Source organism: Pteropus medius, unplaced genomic scaffold (genome assembly GCF_902729225.1).
Source record: "Pteropus medius unplaced genomic scaffold, Ma_sr-lr_union100, whole genome shotgun sequence".
In the NCBI taxonomy this organism is placed as follows: domain Eukaryota; kingdom Metazoa; phylum Chordata; class Mammalia; order Chiroptera; family Pteropodidae; genus Pteropus; species Pteropus medius.
In genome coordinates this window covers 22702896-22716267 of record NW_024349800.1, presented here as the reverse complement: position 1 = coordinate 22716267, position 13372 = coordinate 22702896, and the positions used below count along the sequence as shown (strand labels likewise).

Sequence of the window (13372 nt, the reverse complement as noted above, 5' to 3'; positions counted from 1 at the left end):
ATATCATGCTATGGTTCAAATTCTGGAAATATTGTGTGTAGAAAAGCTTGTTGCTTGTAGATGAGAAACACTAATGTTTCAAAAACCATGGTTAAAATTCCTGGAGGATTTCTGAAGTGAGGGCATACACGTAACAACAAACATACAAACTCAAGTTATAAGATGTGGACTTGGAGGGGCCAACAGTTCAGAATTTCTACCGGGGGTCCTAAAGTGGATTCCCAGCCACACAATGAATCTTAAGGTAAGCACTAAGAATTTTCTAGTATAGAGGAGCCTTCAGTAACCCTACTTGCTTCTTAATAACCGGAAATTACCTCCATGCTGAACAGATATGGCTTCGGTCAGTTATTTGGGAAACTTCATAAAGACTACTGGGGAGGAGCCATTTAATAATAAAATGCAACAGTTAAACTGAGATAATGAAGCAAGTTACTGTTTAACAACTTGCTGGAATTCTTTCTATTCAAATTACAAATTCAGGTTCTATGATGTTGTATGTTCAGTGATAATGTTCATAAGAGAGGAACTACTGTTACCAGACTTTCCATTTGAAACTCGGTATATATGAACATATTATATTGTTTTATAAATAATATACTATAATCAGTTAAATGAAGATGCTACTTCATATTAATTTGATGTCAGGAACATATTTTTAGCTGAATCTAAAGCACCATTAACATTAAGGGAAGAAACTCTTAGATTTGAATTTCTTTCCCTTAAGATTATGGACCTATAAAGACTAGCCAGCCTCACCCCACCCCCATACCTGTGCATAATGAAAATATTTTTTCTCCAGCATTTATAATTGCTTGGATGAGATTCTGGTTCAACCCTTATGTAGCATCTTTTCCCCAAAGATACCTTGTTTTTCCCCTCACACTATAGAGACCTTTAATGAACAATGCTGGGGGGTGGGGGGTGGGGGAGGGATGGCTTAAGTAGAAATCAAATGCTTTGCCAAATGTATGTGAGCTTTTTATTTTTTAAAGGGGGCCATCAGATATATAAAAAGTCACATTGAAACAGGTAACTGTAATTTGTTAGAGCAAATCTGTAAAAAATAAAATTGTATATTAGTTAAAACAAAAGGTTTCCTTTTAGGTTTTGTTAGCCAAAACCTACTGGCCACTGAATAACAGATAAAAAGTATGTTACATCAGAAGTGTTTTTTATGGAAGTGTTTCTTAAAAACGTTATATATGATTCGTTTTTAATCGTTGCTTTCAAATTTGGAATGCTTTATTACTGTGAAAGATCACTTAAAAGAAGACATAAAATATTCCTCACAAACACAGAATATATTTCATCTTTTAACTTCCACATTCAGTCTAAAGAGAAAAACCAGAGAAATGTTATTTCTTTATTTACTTACTGAGTGAAACTAAACATTGAATTATATGCTCTAAATCTGGATTCCTTAAAAGAAAACTATATGTATGTCTATAATATGACATACAAATATAAAAATTTAAGGTATGTGATAATAGACATACTTAAGAGACTTGTAAAGGGGAGGAAATAACGCTTCTATTATGTAAATACTTGTTCCATTAAGCGACATACATATTCAGAATGTTTATTTTGGTTATTCCTATGAATTAGGCAGGTTAGCGATCAGGTTTTACAAAGCCAATTTAAACTTCATATCATATACTTGAAATAATTCACAAAATAGAAAAAGGAAATGAGGATACAAACTGAACTTGAGGGCTTAGTGAATGATAGATACTTTGCAAATGTGGTAGCCATTTGTTTTTATTTACTTTGGGGCTATTTTGACATCAAATGTATTTCTTCTAGAGTACTTCTATATATTGATAATTAATGACACATAGAACTTTACAAAAAGTCATTTAGTCAAATACAATAAAAATAGAGCACCACACTAAATGTAATAAATATTTATTTTCTAAGGAAGCCACCTCTTAATACTTCAACTTCAATGACCTTCAAAGATCTTTAAAGAGAGTCTGCCTCCAACCCACCCCACTAGCCACCCACTAAGATTCCGTTCATCCTGCCTATCTTACTTGAGGAATCCACATTTTGCAACAATCATTACCAGGTGAAATCTATTTTATATTTCTGGAGAAGGTAAAAATATTTTTAAAAAATCAATCTGTTTTAATAACTGCTCAGAAAAGACCATCACCAGGTTCATAATTGGTAGAGAGGCAGCGCAAAAATTTTTTCTTCGGCTGCAGACCAGGGCACTCAAATTCCTCTGCCAGCTCAGTTCTCTATGACAGCAGGGAAGACACAGAAGTACACACGTACATGGAGGGTCCCTCCTCAAAACAGGAAAGAAATCTGAAAAGCAAATCTGTATCATGTGTTATTATAAAATGGGATAACCAGTCGGGGAGGATCAGTTTAAAACAGTCGCCACCTCGTTATCTTGTTAGTGTGGCTAGAATTTTATGCAAACCTGTTCTGGTGTAGAGATGACCTTGGGACTTTCAGATTCCCCGAGTTTAACTCAGGCAACACTTCTATACACCAGGGTGGGGTACCCCAGCAGGCCTGCCCCAAGCCCCAAGAGCGTGCTGTGGAATGATAAGCAGCCGGAGAGGAGAGGAGAGCAAGGGGCTAAAGGTTGATGTGCAGAAAAGTGACGTTTCGATATTTAATTTTTTGATTATGGCATTTTCAAGTAGAACTTTTTAACTTTTGTTCGACGGGTTCACACAGCCAACTATAAACATGAGTGTGAGTTTGCGTGCACGTGTCTGTGTATATAAAATGTCCGTTAAGAGCCAGAAACCTTTTCTCTTCACTGTTCTATGTGAAACTCCTCAAAACTGAAATGCTTGCTTTAGCATCTTCTTTTCAGTTAACTGCCTATGAAGGTTTTTACAGGAAAAAATCTTAGAATTAAATAGTAACTCTGCAAAGCTACAGGTTTTCGCAGAGTGACAAAAAGATAGTAATACAGACATGAATTCATTCTAAGAACTTAGGTTTGCTGCTACCAGGAGTTACTAGAGAAACAAAGCTGCCTTTGGGCACCTAAAACTAGTCAGACCTGCTGTAGCAGTTGCACAGTCGGCTCCAGATCTGTGCTCCACTCTCCTCCCTCCAGCCCCCACCCCACGCATCCGCATAGCTCACTCCACTCAGGGCGGTGCCGAGCCAGGCACACTCACCCCTCGTTATGCCGTCCCTGCTCAGACGCAGGGCCAGCTCCGGACACACAGTGTGCAAGTGTGAGAGGAGGCCAGACAAGAGAGCAGCAGATGCCAACTCCACTCTAAACTGAAAGCTGCAGTGGGTGCAGAATACAGCTTATGTGATACTTGGTTTCTAAAATAGATAAATCAAATGTGGTGTTTGCTTCAGTGACTTCTGGCAGGTATTTCCAATTAAGTTCAGATGAGGGACAGAAGATCTTGAGAGGAGACAAACGAGCCCTTCTAGCATTAGAAGCCCTCAGACCACAAAGAGCAGAATTTCCAACAGGGAGTTTGCATTGTGGGTATACAGTGCTTGTTTAAATGATAAGCATCTGTTTTGTCCTATTAGAAATCATTTGTTTTTAAAGACATTGTGATGTTTTTATTTTTCAATTTTTATTTGTATTTCAAAGAAAATTTTTTGACAGCCAAGCATGTTTGGTCTCGTGATCTTCAAGAAACAAACAAACAAACAAAACAAGTTGTCTATTTATTACCCAGAATAGGAATGTTGTCTTATTGGCCTGACATATGCCATTCACAGATTCATACAAAGAATGAACTGCCACACAGAGCTCATGGAGAAAGACACTGCTCTACACAATGAGTGATGGGCGCTCCAGGGGACAGTTCTGTTCACAGGGTTTTCCAGCATCTGCACAGAGGGCAGAAGTTTGCCTTTAACACCAATTGTACTGGCCATTGGAGACAACACTTCTTTTTAAAAAGACTTGCCAACTTTGGTTACTAGCTGTTTCCTTCAAGAATATTAAAACTAAATTAAATATCCACACACTTAAGCAGGAGTCTGAGCTTGTGAGTTTCTGTCAATTGTTTAAGGAATGATTAACAGTGGGTAGAAAATATATGATTCGTGCATATGCAGTGGCCACAGCATTTTTAGATTTTCACGTTCTGCTGGTCAGTATAAATTAAAAGAAAGACCTATAAAGGTAGCTTTTCCCCTTACTGCAAAACCATTTTCACTTAAAACTGGAGTTTGCCTTATGGTGTCTTTAGCATACACCTGATCTTTGGACTCAGTAATCAGAGAGGGAGTAAGTCAGTTTCTTTCTCTCTCCACCCACACACCCTCTCTCTCCCTCGCCCTTGCCCAAAAACTAAAGTAACTATAGCTATCTCCTATAGGATATGCTATAATAGTAGAACTTTGCTGTAGCAGTTTAAAAAAGTTCTACAAGTGAATCAAAGTTCACATTCCTAAATACCATATTTATCTATACATATTTTTAATTCCTATATAATATTGACAAAGTCACCTTGATTTTTTCTGATGTAAACGAAATACAAGATAGAACTTCATGCTTTTACTAGTGTTCTTGAACAAGAAATCACAGAAAAAGAAACCTCTGAAAGTTTCTATTGTAGCTTTTACTCTTGTTAGCTACTAAAGTGTAAAATGTTTTGGCTGAGAGTAAATTTTTAGTATAATTTAATACTGATATTTTGTAATCTGCTACTTTATTAATAGAAAAAATATTTAAGTATTTGTATGTATATATGTATGTATCCTCAATCTCCCCTTATACCTTTTTGATCTGTTTTGTGTGTGTGTGCGCGTGCGTTCATGTTTCTGAAGTAGTGCTGTAACTTTTATTCTGCCGTTAGAGCGCTGTTTAAAAAACTGAATGCCAAAAGCTATCAGTTGCTATATAAATTTAAGTGAGTTTTAAAATAGCATAACATATACTATTTTATTATGCTCATTATTAATAATCAGAGCATGGCAACTGAGTAAAATTTATATTTTAGTTTCTGAATTAAATAAAACAGGTTTCAAGGGGGACGATTCAGCAAACAGCAGTCTAAAGATTTTCTAAATCTGAGTTAATATTCTTCTCTTAGTTCTTAAAGGGAAACAAGCTCGAGCAGCTGTTACCTAAGAAGCTGTGACACTCGCCTGACAATAAAACTGTTCCCTAGGACACCTCTTGTCTACACTTGGTTGGTGTTATAAAATGTGAGTCCTCTCTCCTACCTATGGTAATAAAGCAAGGAACAGAGGAACAGAGCAGAATGTTTAAAACAAACAAAAAAGCTGTCAAATCCATTTCAAAGGATTTCTCATTTGAGAGCAACATGGTTATACACATTTTAATTAGGAGAGGAAAGAAGTAAAAATTATTTTAAAGGGTGCCAAACTTGATGAATGACATAAACAACTTTACATTAACATATAATACCTCTAAGTCAATCAATGAAGCTAAAGGAAAACCTGCTAACATTTTTCTTTTTTTTCCCCACACAAAGAAATTGATAAAATGAAGAGGAAAGCAGAGGTCCATGAACAAGCTATTCTCGCTCCTGCCAGGAGCCGGGATCTTAGAATGGGTATTTTCATCCTCCTGCACACCCTAGCACACTCAAATCAGAATAGACTGCTATAAAAAGGGGGAGGAGTGGGAGGAGCTCTTGGGGTGAGACATGCCTTCTGGTTAGCTGAGCAACTATCCCCCACCCCCAACAGCAAAACAACCCCGAGCTTTCTCAGGTGGACTGTCCTCCAGGGGTTGAGTGGAGCCAAGAGCCCACTTCACTCTTGTCAGAGGTAGGTCCCTAATTATAAAAGGCTACTTTGAACATTTAAGGCCTCAGGGATCCCTATTGGCTACTACGACTTCCAGGCTCTCTACGCACGTTATGGATATTTCTTAACATACATTGGGAAATCAAAAAGCATATTTCATGAACAAAGCTTGAAAACATTTACGTACTACCTTTCTTAAGACTAACTGAGGCTGCTCAATTCGATTCAAATAAAAACTGCTATAGTTTGAGGCTGGATGTCTCACCCTGTTGATTGCCCTTCCCCATTCAGTGCCTGTAAAAACTTACTTTCCACCACCTGAAACATCCGGAAACTAAACCAGCTTTAAAGCAAAAAAGTTATTCTAAGGCAAACTATACCTAATCTTTTCGTGAAACTTGAGACTAAACCCAAAACTCTACTCCCATCTCAATCTATTATTATCGTTACTTCTGTTAAAAGTAAGACAGCTCATGACCAAGGAAAAAAATAAGAACAATTTGTAATTTTCTCTCGAAGCAATGGCCCTCTGACAGCACCCTCTGTCTTAATGGTACAAAGTCCAGGGTTTGAGACAGCTGGCTCCCCTCAGCCCCCTCCCTTTCAGTCATAGGCGGTCTCCACCAAGATGACTCGTAGATTTCTAACTTAAAAACCAATGAGACATTAAGCTTAATATACATATGTATTCAAAATCAATTCACTTGCGCACCGGCGAAAAGAGAGTAGAGAGGGATGTTTTTAAGCCCCAAATACAGAAAAACTCATAGAAACACATTACAGCAAGTTGGATGCAAACCCGGCCACGGAACTCAAAAGTGAAGCAGCCTTCGCGGCAGCAACCCGAGCCTTTAAAAAAAAAAGTCTCGCACATTCACAACAACACAACCGCCACAACACGCACACACATCCCAGCTGTAAAAGCGACAGCTCCGAGCTCCCTCGGCCCCACGGCTAGGCTCCAGTTAGCTCCCGACCCCCTCCTGACCCCGTCCGTGACTGCCGGTCCCTTGCCCTTCCCCCAGCAGATCTGCCCTCTTACGCTGGGGGGTGAGGGGGGGGGGTCCCCGGCCCTCGCCCCAGTGGTCCAAGGACGCCGGGCCGGGAAGCAGTGGGAAGGAGCACTCCTCCGGGTACCTGCTCCAGCCCAGGTCCCTCTCGCGGAGGGGTCCGCGACCCTCGCAGCCGCCCAGGGCCCTCCTCCGCCCTCCCGGTTCTCCCGGCTCTTGGCCGAGTCCCAACGCCGCCCCCCGCCCATCCGGAGCCCAGCGCATCCGAGGATCCCCTCCTGCCCGGTGCAGGGAGAACTTACCACATGCAGCTCCACCTGGGAACTAACGCATCAGGAGGGGTTTCTGCCCACTCCTCAAGCTACTCCCGCTCCATGCGGAGTCCCCCGCTCCGGGGGCCCGAGGGTGGCGCCGGGGAGCGGGCAGGAGGCGAGACCGAAGCTAAGAGTCCGCCGTCCTCTGCCTGTGCGCTCCGAGCATTATACAATGGTGGAGGCGGCGGCGGCAGGCAGCGGAGGAGGAAGCTGGAGGCGAGCGGAGGGGGCGCCCTGACCGAGCGAGCGGCAGCTCGTGCTCCAGCACTCGCCGTGCAGGAGTGACGTGCGGCCACCGAGCCTCCCGCGAGCTCCGGGCCCCGGGCACAGCAGGCCCCGCCCCCGCCGGCCCCGCCCCCTCCCCCGGCGGTCCCGGGAGGCGTGATAAACGCGGAGCGGGGCCCCGGCAGCCAGAGGAGCAGGAAGGGGCAGGCGGAGCACGCGAGACGGCGGTGGCAGTGCGGCCCACGGTTCCCTCTCCCGCCGGCGTGCCCTTAATTTTTTCTTAAGGTTTAAAGGGATGGAGAGAGGAAAGGAGACAGACACTTCGGCCAGGCAACCACTACTGACCACCAATAATCCCCCTCTAGAAAATACTCATGCAAATGACGGAGCGGCTAGTGACAAAGGCGGCGGCGAGTGCAGCGCGCGCACAGCCTGAGTCGCGCGACCGCAAATATGACAAGCATCTGAGCTATTCGGCAACTTGGGGCCGGTCAGCAGGGCGGGCAGGGTCCCGCGGGGGTGTGGTGGGGGCAAAAATACGACCCCGGGGCGCGGCGTCCACGTTACCCGCGGGGCTTTCGAGACTGGAATCCCGGGAGGGCGCGGGCAGCAGCGTCCGCAACTGGGACACTTCCATATACCCCCGTCTCAGGTCTCACGAGTGACCCACAAAGACATCCAATGGCAAGATGGGGGATCCAGCTGGAGCCCGGGATAGAAAATGCCCCGTGCGCGCGGTGGCCACAGCTCAGCACTCGAAATGGGTCACCAAGTCAGCAGTACTCTCCGAGCAGGACAGAAGTAACCGAGTTGCATCCCTTGGTAGCAGGCTGCGCCGCGGTGTAGACCCGGCACCCGGCACCCGGCCGCCGGCCCTGAAAAAGCCCACGCAGCTAGGGAAGCCAGGCCAGAGGGTCCGCCCTCTGCCCAGAAGTTTCAGGTTGGTAGCTTTTCCCCTCTCCTTAAGAAAGCTTCTACTCTAAACTACTTACATTTAGCAGGGATATACTAGGCTGCGTGTATGCCTAAATGGTGAAAATTTAAAAGCACAAGGAAAAGAAAGACAGCTCCCCTGGAAAATAAAAATTTTATTTTAAAAATTACATGAGCGTTCAGTGTAAAGACGTTATAGAAAGTAATTCAGTCGCCTTAAAAATCTGGCTGCCACTCCAATCAATGTCATCTCAGATCACTTCGGCATTTAATGGTCCACTATACTAGTTACATTGAAGGATAATAAAGCTTTAAGACCTAACATAAAGGTGATTATAAGTCGTTAACATCAAGACAAGTTTAGACCTATTCGAACTGTTCTGTAATGATTTGTTATCAATCAAATTGATGATCTTATTGAAATTAAACCTGTGCTAAATGTTGGTAGAAGAGACAATGTTTCTTGTTTTATCTTTAAGGGGAATGAAAAATGTTTTTACTGGATCCTCAGTATAATTAAAATCTTATACGGATTTTTCTTTAAGAATAACCAATGCCAAAAGCTAATTATTCGTAGATATCTTTGGAAAGTCTCATTATAATAGTGTTCCAAATTACACATATGGAAGTAGCGCTCAGGGCCGTCTGCAGGTCCTGCTCAGTTTGTGTCTGGGTGGCATAGCATTCAAACATTTTGCCGGGAAGCCAAGATATTTTTCATTTCCAGAGTTCTGCCTTTCAGAGAGACACTAACTACTAACAGTTTCCTAACCACCCACTCACTTATACTTTCCCCGCTCAATTTAAGGAAAAGCCATTGTAACAGAAGCTGCAATAATTTCTTCCTGTGATATCTTTGTAGCGGAGGCCAGAGGCTCTGTTAACTTTAAAATGAATTTAAACTGTTATTCATGAATTGAAGTTAGCAAGTTAGCTGCAGAATTTTCGTGACACATATTTTTCTCTGCAAATGGATTCTCACAAAAGAATTAAAAGCGAAGTGACAATATTTGTGTCTCCAGAGTGTACACGTGATTCTGCTAAAGCACATATTCTGTTCCTGCTTAGTCAAGGTCTGAGTTCTTAGGAAGCAACCTGTGTTTTGGGGTGAAATGATTTTCACCTTTCCACACTTTTGAAGGTTGTAACATCCCATCAATGCATGTGTTATACACGAGTCCCACTCTCCCCACTTTTAGATTCTGGCATCTTTCACCAAGAAGTCAAGCATGAAGTGGCAGCTTCAACAGCTGCTGATGTGGTCTAACACCAGGTGGTTAACACCGCCCCCCTCTCCCCACCCTCATGCCCAAGTCCCCACAGGGGTAACACAGGAATCTCGCCTGGCCCCAGGGATCCAAGTCCACCCGGATAAGGAAAGGCCCTCGCAGAACTTTTGAAGTCAACCTCCCTTCAGTATGCAATGGCATGATTAAATATATATATATATATATATATATATATATATATATATATATATATATATATATATATATATTCAATGGTATGATTTAATATTCATATTTGCTCATATATATACATGAGCAAATGAGCAAGAAATGTTTAGTGAACATGTAAGTGTGATTTTCACTCTCATTCTCTGGGACATTTAAAAGCTCTATTAAAATAGTCCTACTTTAGGATTTAGAGTTAGAGTTTCTCCCTCTCACTTTCACATATAAGAAATTAGGCCAGTCATCCACATTTAACTATGAGGAACATACCTGTTTAGGGAAAAAAGAAATATTGCTCTTCTAAGTATAGAATGGTGCCGGTAATTTTTTAAAATATTCATGAGTTTAATTTCAGAGAGGCACTTCTCAACACTGCTTTGTAGTTCTGGGTACTAGTTTGCACTTCAGTGCTTCTCTTGAAAGTTTCTGTGCCTTCACATCTTGCAAACTACTAGACTGCTGCACTAACTGAAGGCCACTTTTAGCACTTAATTAGCATGCACCAAAGAAATGACACAAGGACAAGCTGACTATATAAACTGAGAAACAAAGATTTTAAAATAGTGTTTAAACTTTAATTTTTCTTTCTCCTTTATTATATTTTATCTTTCTGGTTCCACTCGAAATATTGGTAATAATCATCCATCTATACACCTCGAAAATATTGGTCTTATGGCAAAAAAATATAAACATTTCAGTTATAAAACACATTGCATACAGCTGGCTGGGCTAAATAACCTTTTCATGGAAAATATAGAGATCCTAACTCAAATGTGTACTTCCCATTCACTGATAACTAAAAACTGTGAATAAATCTTCAATATAAAATTCTGGAAGTCACATCACCTAACTGATTATCAAGGAGTTGAGACAGGAGACAGTGATTTGGAAAACTAAGTACTCTCACGGACAAGTTCAGTACTTTTCAGCCACTAGCAAGTTAAGACTTCACTATACCACAAGTTAAATCATCTGCTTCTGCAAACTCTTCTTTATCGCTTTTTCCACTTGCTTTTGTCAGGTTTTTTTCCCCCTGCTTTCTTTCTGAAGCCATGCTTCACACAGTAGAACTTCAACTTCAGTGAAGGGCTGCTTTTGCGAAGTTTCCTGTATTGTTACTGGACTGCTTTGCAATGACGCCTCTGATGTTCTGAGACAGGGTCATTCTTCTGTTAGAGATATACCTTTATCTCTTTTAAAAATCTGACAAAATTAAATTCTAATTTGGAACAAAATCTTAATGATAATATTTGAAGAAAATGCTTTTAAAACCATTTTCTTTTTCCTAGCATTTTTGATTAGTCCCTTCTAACCATTACTAGAGAAGATGGCTTTTATATGGGCATTAGTTTCCTTCTAATTCCGTTGGCCACTATTTTCCGTTAAAATCCTCAGATAAACTTTGAGGTCCAATTTGGAGCAGCCCTCCTTAAAAGACTCTAGCTTTTGCTTTCACCCTCTCCTCAGCTGGAAAGCCAAGCCCCTTCCTGGTGACAATTCCAGTGTTTCCTTCCTGCCAGGTGCCACTCCACAAAGACTGCTGATCGTTTCTCAGAAACAACTCTTCTTGTCCCCCGTTCCCCACACAGCACTACCTCGCTGGTGGCCTCTGCATGTTGACTTTGCATTTCCTGTCTATAAACCATCCTCCCTTCTTGAGGAGTTCATTTTCTTCTCAAGACACTCAGCACTCCTGGTTTCCACAGAAAACTTCAATGGTGTGAGCAATCGCACAGCCACCAGGTCTTCCTTGTCCCTGGGAACCAGCTTGGTGAGATGAAGAGGCCTGGAGTAGGAGTTTAAAGATTCTGTACAAATAAATCACTTAACTAGGATTAGTTGTTGACGTTTTAGTTTCTTAATCTGCTATGTCACAGATTAAAGGTCAGCATTGGTTACAGTGAAGAGAGCATATGCTTTTGGTCAGGAGGTTTTGGATCTAGTGCCTCAGCTACAGCCAGCAGTGAGGCTGAATCAGACCCTGGACATCACAGGGGCTGCTTCTACAGCCCACAAAAGGAGGAGCTCGGAGTCTATGAAAAGTGACTACGATGGGGACTACCTTCTTCACGGAGGAGTTTTAGGGTTCAAATGAGATAATTTGCTCGTATTGGAAGAATATAAAATCAATCTCACATTTACGCATTCCTAAAAGAAAGGAGCAGTAATAATGATAGTAGAAATAATGATAATATGCTCCCTTCAATAGGATATGTTCTTTGAATTATTTTTCATTGAATTATTTTTTATATCCTAAAGACAGATTTGAGCAGTCCTATCCATATTCTCTTGGGTTTGTTACCCATTATGGTTCAAGTCACCTAGCTGTGACATCTGTAATACCGCTGGCCCCAATATTTGTATAGAAGCAGGACGGTTTACAAGGCATTTTCATATGGATTCACTTGTTTGCTCTTCATAACACCTTCCCTGTGACACTGGCAAGACAGGTACTACTTCCCATGTGTTACAGTGAGTAAACAGAGGCTTGGAGAAGGACCTGCCAATTGCACTCTTTATCAAGCTGACTCCCAGGGAGGTCTGCAAACAGCGAGATTTTTAACATTCATTGATATATTATGTGGAGTCCAGGAAAGTCTCAAGCGGAATGTCTTGAGAAGAGTATGAATTCCTCAAGAAGGGGAGGATGATTTATAGACAGGAATTAGAGAGTCAACATATAGAGGCCACCAGGACGGTAGTGCTGTACCAGAATCTGGATACCCCTTTGCTTCAAACCCTACACTAGAGTCATGAAATAACAACAATCCTATTTCTTACACATCGAATTCTAAGCCTGCCTGTCCTTGGCTTTGTTAGCATCACATTTTAAGCCACAGAATTAATAACCCACAACCACCACAGCAAAAAAAAAAAAAAAAAAATAGAACTCCTCACACCTTCTAGCACCTCACTCATCTCCAATATGGTTCATAAAACTGTCATTCTTGTCACCACTCTATCTCTAGCCTCTAGAACAGTACCTGAACACAGTAGCATTTGGTAAATATTCACTGAATGAATAAATGAAGGAATGTTAAAAAGTTTATAACAGCTTCCAAAACTCAAAGGGTTAATCTTTCCTGAAAAAATTTTCCTCTCATTACCTTTTCACTAAGCTCTGCATATGTGTGTATACATATGAATAACTATACAGTATTTGGGAACTTTCCTAAAGAGAGAGGTCACTGTGAGTGATATAATATTATACTTATAACTGCTTTTCAGCATTTCTAAAACATGCCTTTTGGGTTTAACATAGTTAAAAGAACTAATGGGCACTTGCAAAGTACTTACTGTTAAGAGTTAATCCATACAGCCTCACTATTGGGGGAACAACCTTGCAGATAAATAAATTATCACCATAATTCCACTATCCCAAACTTCATTATGAAGATTTTCTCTTCTTACTTAAAGAAATGAAAGTTTCAGTTAAATTACATTTAAATACAGAACAGCATTTGATAATTACAGGTGAAAAAAAAAAAAGATTTGCCTGTCCAACTTTTCAAGTGATTACTTGAACAGTTCAAATGACCATTTATTACCTTTGTCACCTTCATGCCCTCTTGGTCATGGAATATAAAAATATGCCAATAATCAAAAATGTTCTGAATATCATCGACCAGTATTAATTTCCAGGAAAACTTTGCAAAATAATGTCAGAAAAAAATAATTTTTTTAAAGTATTATTCTAATGCCAACTACC

The 13372-nt window shown here is 41.0% G+C and overlaps 1 protein-coding gene across 4 annotated transcripts in view; it reads right to left on the bottom strand.

The window, feature by feature from the left end:
- Nucleotides 1-13372, bottom strand: part of SERTAD2 (SERTA domain containing 2) — a 104331-nt gene that overhangs the window by 14985 nt on the left and 75974 nt on the right. The window contains exon 1 of one of the 4 annotated variants that reach the window (XM_039886986.1): nt 7040-7329. The exons of the other annotated variants lie outside the window; for them this stretch is intronic. The gene's annotated coding sequence lies outside the window, so the exon portion shown is untranslated. Of the gene's footprint in view, nt 1-7039; nt 7330-13372 lie in introns of those variants that run through there. 4 annotated transcript variants of the gene reach the window in all.